The following is a 7,262-nucleotide window of genomic DNA, read 5'->3' on the forward strand; positions in this document are numbered from 1 at the left end:
TCATTTTGGTTCCAGTCCTTTCCTGGGAAGAGAAAAACGCTTCATCATCATCTCCAGACCCCGGTGATCCGGACTTATCCTGGCACTCTGTCCATTTTACCCTATTCATGTTCAGGCAGCGTATCGAAATCCTGAGTTGATGTGAACGGCCTGATTCATTCTGGCATTGCGGGATTACTGGCCTTCATCCTCAGAAAGGTAAAGGAACTAGGAGACAAAATATCACTACGCGGGTCTAATTCCCACAGGCAGCATGTTACGGTGAAGTTCCAGGCATAAATAGCCCAGTTTGCCTTCAACCAAGACTTCTATCCTAAAAGTCATTTTGTAAAAAGCCTTTAAAATGGCGAGCTGACCAAATTTAACTTACAGTGGACTCTATTAAGGGACAGGCATTTCAGTTTCAAAGGAAAATTGAAAAAATAAATCCCCATTCCACACCCTGAAAAGTTACGTTTCTGAATATTTCCCAGAGCCGTCATTTTAATTGGTCACCAGTTCCTCCAGGGCAGGAAATGTATCTTTAACTCCCACTGTGCTCTCCATACCAATGAGCACAGCACGCTACAGAACGGGGGTGCCCAATCAGTACGGCTGTGTTGAAGATAAAATGAAACCGGAGCATTTCCCCAATTTCCTTTCCAATTAGACCAAGTGAATCCAGCCACCCCTCATGTTACCTCCTCCACTACCTGTCCCCTCTCTCTTACCTTGGGTGCACCTGGCATCTCTCCATCTGGCCCACCTCGCCCACCCACGGCTGACATCTCCACTTCCCTTGTCAACGGCAGGCGATGTGGGTAGTTCAGGTTTCTGAAAAAAAACCAAACTGGGTTTGAGAGCAGAGCCACTCCTTCACTTTCCTAGACTAAAGCAGGTGGAGAGCCCTACTCCAAATCCGTTTCAAATAAGCGTTATTATACGATTGCCGCTGTGTCACAAGTTATTTGCTTTCCCCTCGTCTGATCAAAATCCTCACAACAGTCACCCAAACCAATAGTCAGGGGAGAGAACTCTTGAAAATCACAGCGGTTTATGCTACGGAACTCTATCGGAGGTTTACGGGGATATAAAGTAAATTTCCTTTGGAAATTTACACTAAGGCTCCTTTTGACCTAATGTTAATGTCCTATTTAATTATTTTCTACCAAACTCCATTCTGTCTGTCCTCTATGAAATTACTGGCCAAGATATTTAGGCTGATTACATCTCCTCTCTTTCCCTGACTCAAGTTTTAAAGTGCAAAAGCAATACTTACTCAAGTTCTTTCCGCTGAAAATGGATTGAGTAAATATTATGTGAGGAAATTGTTAGTTCATTTTCTTCTCCAATGTCTTAGATTAGTAAGTCTGAGACAAAGATACCGCAGGTAAAACGTGCTAATGGCTAGGAACTGGGCTTTTATAAAGATTCATTTGGTTAGAACGATATAAGGATTTCCTCCCACACCAGAAACAATTTGAGATACTCATTTTTTTCTTTTGTCAGGCAGTCAGTTCCTTGTCTCCTCTCCATATGTTTTGGTGTCCTCAATTCTCCTGGATTTCCCCTCCGATCTGCTTCCTCCTGGGGGTCCTGCGCTGTCTCCCCGGATTCCCCTCAGGGTACTTCCTCAGGCACCTGAGTGATAGAACTGGGTGAAACAAAGTCATAGCATGATTTCCCACCTATGAGTTTGCCTTGAAAAGAATTTCAACACATTCACAAGGTTTTCCAGGTGGTACCCAAAACGCTATTGCAAAAATAAACCTAATTTTGCCTCTCTCATTGTCACTAAGCTTATATTTTTAATTAAACTCTCTCTCCTACCTTCAAGGGCAGGTGCCCACCCTCTTCCAGAGTCCTTCCTCTTACGTCCATTTTTTCCTTGAAATCGGGTTTCTTTGCCATATCCTCCCCTGGGCCGTGGTGCCAAGGAAGAGTCAATCGTGTCTGAGATGTCTGTCTGCAGGCTGGTGAATTCCAGAGGAAGCTGGACCATATGGAGAGTTCTGGGGATCGTGGCCTAGAACATGGGGGGACTGTTTGACTAGGAGTATTGTTGTGGAGGTGGTGGGGAAGGATAAGGAAGGGGATAGATAAAAACAGATTAAGAGTTAGGGAGGTGAGGTGACGACATTGGCTCAATAGAAAGAGGAAAAGAGGGGAGAAACAGAAGACCCCCGCCATTGATTCGCCCCTTCCCTTTCCTCCCTCCACTGCCACCGTGCCCCCTGCATTGTGGCTCTCACCGAGACCTAGGGGGCACCGAGTGGTAATGCCAACAGGATAAACGTCGAAATTTCCACCTCCTAGCCCCCAGTTTCCCCAGTTCCCTCTCACCAGGCTGTCCCAGCTGCCCCCCTGCAAAATGGGGCTGCCGGGACAGCTGCCAGGCCAGAGACTCAGACACAATCACAGGACTCCTTCATGAGCCAGGGAGGTTCTCCTGCACCACCTGCAATTTTAACTCTTTTCTCCAACCAATAATTGATTTCAAGACCTAACCGGGACATAGATCCCAAAAGAAAGTTAAATGACTCCCAAATCTAGTCCCCCTCATCATCACCAGTATACTATACATTAAACTCTCCCTCCAGCCTTCCCTCAAAGGGGTGTATCTTCCCTCCTCCCCTCAGTCCTAATCTCTTACCTGAAAATCTTCCTAGAAAGAGGGTTTCTCTTACCATTTTGTCCATCTGCCTGGGATTGGCTCAGTTGGGGTGCAGAGGAAATAGTGAGGCAGGAATATCCCAGGATGGCTGGTGGAAAACAAATTCCAGAGGAAGCGGGACAGACTGCCTAGCCTGGGGGACAGGAGGGAGTCCTGGATTGTTGAGAAGCTGGTTGACTAAACGGGAGAAAAGGAAGACGATAGAAAAGGAGAGAGAGGGAGGGAGGGGAGGTCAGAAAGGGAAAGGGGAGGAAGGGAGAAGGGGGAGCCCCTCCCCTCCGCACTCCGCACCACCATCTCCCCTGAAATGGGGCTCTAACTGAGGATCGAGGAGAAGCTAATGGTAATGTTGCTGAGGGTTCAAACCCTCAGGCCTACTTCCTCCCAACCAGTTTCCCGGCTCCCTCTCACCATGCTGTCCCTGCTTCCCCCTGCAAAATGGGGCTGCAGGGACAGCTGCCGGGCCATTGATGCAGAAGCCATCACACAACGTCTTCACGAGTCAGGGAAGGGCTCTTGCTCTGCCTGTAACAAACTCATTTTTCCAACAAATCACTTTTGCAAAATCACCCAAGATGCTGGCCCGAATAACTGAAGTTCACCTGATACACAAATTTTGTCCCTCTTATTCTCATAAATTTCTCATCTCTCTCATTGTCCCTCCTTCCCTCAAACTCATTAGGCTAAAAGTGTCCAAAAGACCAGAGGTAAATTTTCCCATCTTTTTTCTTCCAAATGAAGACTCTAGAGACAGAATGATTTCTATCACAAAATTTCCACATATCAATAGTCAATGGAAAGGAGAATTATATGTGATTTTTATATGTCAATGATGCCTTTTTTATATGTCAACTTTTAATGATTAATTTTAATTTTAAATTATTTCATTGTTTTGGGTTTCCTAAGGTTTTTAAAAATATTTATTTATTTATTTATTAATTTATTTATTTAACTGCTTAACTGGCTTTTCAAGGGACATGGATTTAATGAATGCAGGTGTATGAGCTTGACTGTAAATGAAAGTGTTCTTCCATTGAATAGTGAAAGCGGGAAAAAAATCAGTTTCTAATGGTTAATATGGTTAGGAAAGAAGGGAAAAGGTTTACCTCGGGTTATGCGCGAGCCATTTTAACAGTGACCTAAAGTTGCGTTACAGTACTATAGAATTTTGCAGTCCTCTAAATCTCTACACATTTTCTCCTCTCTCTCCCTCCCAGACAAAAAAAAGGGGGTGTCCCTGCTCTCACCCTTCAGCACCTGGGCCCTGAAGATCCAGGGTGGATATAATTCTTAAGAGGCTGCAGGAGATTACACTAAGCTTTTACATCAAACAAAGCCCTCCTTTCCCTCTCCCACAGTTTGGACAATAAAGACCGGAGGTGGTGACCGGCCCCGCAGACAGTTGCCTGATTTCCATGTGTCCTCTCTTCTTCTGCAGCTGATGAACATGCACTCCACACAGCCTATCTCCGCCAAGGCTGACACTGCAGAGGGACAGGACATACTGTCAAATTCTCTATCGTGTGTATACACAAGAAGCTAACTATTAGAATCATGAGTTACAATCAGCAAACAATTTTTGGAATTTTCACTCCTTCATAAAAACTTCTTTAACATTTATCGCCCTGGCTAGAGGAGCTGGAGCATATGCCTACTCTTTCCTTTCAAGTGCGATGGGACAGAAGAGAGAAAAACAATAGAATTGACAGAATTACAATGCTCTTTTGAAGTCATCTCTGTTTCACAGTATTTACAACCAAGTATCTTCTAAAGAAAACAACGGCCCTGTGTGTGCCCAACATATATTTTGGAGAGGCCGACCTACCCGTTTCTTTCTCCTTCGACCGTTGAGGTATCAGAGGCGAACCATCGTCAGTTCCTGCATCAGCCGAATAGGCAGGAGAGTCTTTCAGAGACAAGCTGGTATCAGAGGGGGCCCCAAGTCTACTGACCCACTCAATCCAGGGGATTCTGAGGGAGAGGTCAATTGCATCCATGCACACAAACTGACGTAGACATTTGATCTTCCTAAAAATTAACTGCATTGGGGTCTTCAGCATGCTGAGAGGGGAGGACCTAGATCTGGGCTTCCTTAGACTTCTAGATTCCCTAGCCATTACAGAGAGGCAGGCCAAGCTAGGGAATCCCCAAAAACCTGAGGAAATCGGATGGAAAAACACCCCCCCCCCCCGTTTTCGGGGGGGATGGAAAAACACCCCCTCTCTCTCCGTTTTCGGGGGGGAATAAGAGCTGACAGGTATTGCCCAGAAAGCGATGGGCAAAAATTCAGGTTTTGTGCACATCTGGATAATAGTAAGCCTAACCTTGGAGCTTGTAATGTTTTTGTGAATTATGATAAAACCTTTGTCACAGGAGTAGGACTTGAAACATTAGCAGGCCCTCCTTGCACAGCTGGAATGTGCCATACTTCAGTGAATCAATCATTGGTATTTTTGGAGTGCTTACTCTGTGAGGAGCATGCCACAGTGCATTTCCAAGAGTTGGGAGACATGCTCCCTGCCCCCAAAGAGCTTACAATAGTCTAGAGAGGGAAACAGAGATTGAAATAAATAGCTCAGCTACAATGCAAAACATTCCCCATGACCCAACCTCTCGCACTCTCCTCTCATACCTGTTTTGCTGTCCCCAAGGCCCTGGGCGTTGATGTCGTTTGTCCCCCGCAGGTAGTGTGAGAGGATAAAGGTGAAAACTCTTTCAGAGGTTTTCAGGGGAATTAGCATGGAGCCTTTGCTGTGCCGTACCTCAGATTGGCTCAAGTAGCCAGGCCTTGAAGACCAAGGAGAGAACTACGATGGAGAGATTGTGCATGAAGCAATTCTCTCCTTTTCTTCCTCCGATATTCTCTTTGTTCTCCTAAGGAGTTGGGCCTTAAAGACCCAGGAGATGATTATGAAATGCATATTGCATGAAGCAAACTGCTCCCTTCCCTCTCAAATATTAACTCTGTTCGCTCATGGAGTCCTGCCATGAAGACCCGGTAGAGAATTTAGTGGGAGAAATTGCAAGAAGGAAAGCTCGCCTTTTCCCAACTCAAACATTCTTTAGGTTCTCTCAGGATATTAGGCTTTAAAGACCCAGGAGACATGTATGAAGAACGAAGAACATGAAGCAAATTTCTCTTTTACCTCTTCAATCATTTTCTCTGCTCTCTCAGGGAGTTTGGCCTTAAAGACCCAGATGAGAATTACAAAGCAGAGATGTTCCATGAAGCAAATCTTTCCTTCTTCCCCTCAAACATTCTCTCTGCCCCCTCGAGGAGTTAGGCCTTAAAGACTCCAGAGAGAATTAAGGAGGAGAAATTGCATGAAGCATGTTCCTCCCTTTCATTGTCAAACATTTATTCAGCTCTCTCAGGGAATTTGGCCTTAAGGTCCCATGAGATAATTAAGAAGGAGAGAAGCTGCACGACGCAAATCTCTCCCTTGTCACAGCAAATATTCTCCCTGCACTCTCAACGAGTTAGGCCTATAAGGCCCAAGAGAGAATTAAGAAGAAGACAGTGTAGGAAGCAAATCTCTCCTTTTTAACCTCCGATATTAATTTTTTGCTCCTCCTTGTCCCTGGTCATAAAGATCCGGGGTAGAACTCTTACAAGCTTTGGGGAGATTGGGTGTACCCTGAAAGAGCTTTTCTTTCTCCATCTCTTGCGGTTTTCCTCAACTTGATCCTTATTTTCTTTATCACTCTCTTCAGGTTTCCAAGATCGTTTCCAAGGAAGAGCGGAGCCATTTGCATTCCTTTCAGTTTTGTTCCAGTCCTTTCCTGGGAAGAGAAAAACGCTTCATCATCATCTCCAGACCACGGTGATCCGGACTTGTCCATTTTACCCCATTAATGTCCAGGTAGTGGATCAAAATCCTGAGTTGGTGTGGATGGCTGGGTTCTTTTTGGCACTGTAGGATTACTGGCCACCGTCCTCAGAAAGGTAAAGGGACTAGGAGACAAAATATCACTATGCGGGGCTAATTCCCACAGGTAGCGTGCTATGGTAAACTTCCAGGCATGAATAGCCCGGTTTGCCTCCAACCAAGACTTCTATCCTAGAAAGTCATTTTGTAAAAGGCCTTTAAAATGGTGAGTTGACCAAATTTAACTTACAGTGGACTCTGTTAGGGGACAGGCGTTTCAGTATGAAACGAAAATTGACGAAACATCCTCATTCCATGCCCTTCAGAATCTTTCCCAGACCCGTCACTGTAATCGGTCACCACTTCCTCGAGGGCAGGAAATGGATCTTTAACTTCCACTGTGCTCTCCCCACCACTTAGTACAGCACACTACGACACATGGGTGCTCAATCACTACGACAGCATGGAAGATAAAAATAAAACCTGAGCATTCCCCCAGTTTTCCCTCCCTTTAGAGGAAATGAATCCTGCTGTCCCTCACGTCACCTTCTCCACTACCTCTCCCCTCCTTCTTACCTTGGGTGCACTTGGCATCTTTCCATCTGGCCCACCTCGCCCACCCATGGCTGACATCTCCATTTTCCTTGATGCCGGCAGCGATGGGGTCAGTTCAGTTTTCTGCAAAGAACCAACCGCGGTTGGAGAGCAAAGCCGCACCTTCACTTTCCTAGACTAGAGCA

General features: G+C 45.6%; 1 long non-coding RNA gene across 2 annotated transcripts; it reads right to left on the minus strand.

Annotated features, from left to right (window-relative positions):
- Positions 1–717: 717 nt before the first annotated feature.
- On the minus strand, positions 718–3,478 carry LOC114808914. 2 transcript variants are annotated; one of them, XR_003756672.2, is made up of 4 exons: positions 2,667–3,478; positions 1,855–2,437; positions 1,259–1,620; positions 718–813 (listed from the first exon to the last, which is right to left on the minus strand). It is a non-coding gene; the product is annotated as an uncharacterized LOC114808914 (long non-coding RNA). The 2 variants fall into 2 exon arrangements; XR_005659729.1 differs by having other exon boundaries at positions 718–1,620.
- Between the last annotated feature and the right edge of the window lie 3,784 nt (positions 3,479–7,262).

Source organism: Ornithorhynchus anatinus, unplaced genomic scaffold, assembly GCF_004115215.2.
Source record: "Ornithorhynchus anatinus isolate Pmale09 unplaced genomic scaffold, mOrnAna1.pri.v4 scaffold_506_arrow_ctg1, whole genome shotgun sequence".
Lineage (NCBI taxonomy): Eukaryota > Metazoa > Chordata > Mammalia > Monotremata > Ornithorhynchidae > Ornithorhynchus > Ornithorhynchus anatinus.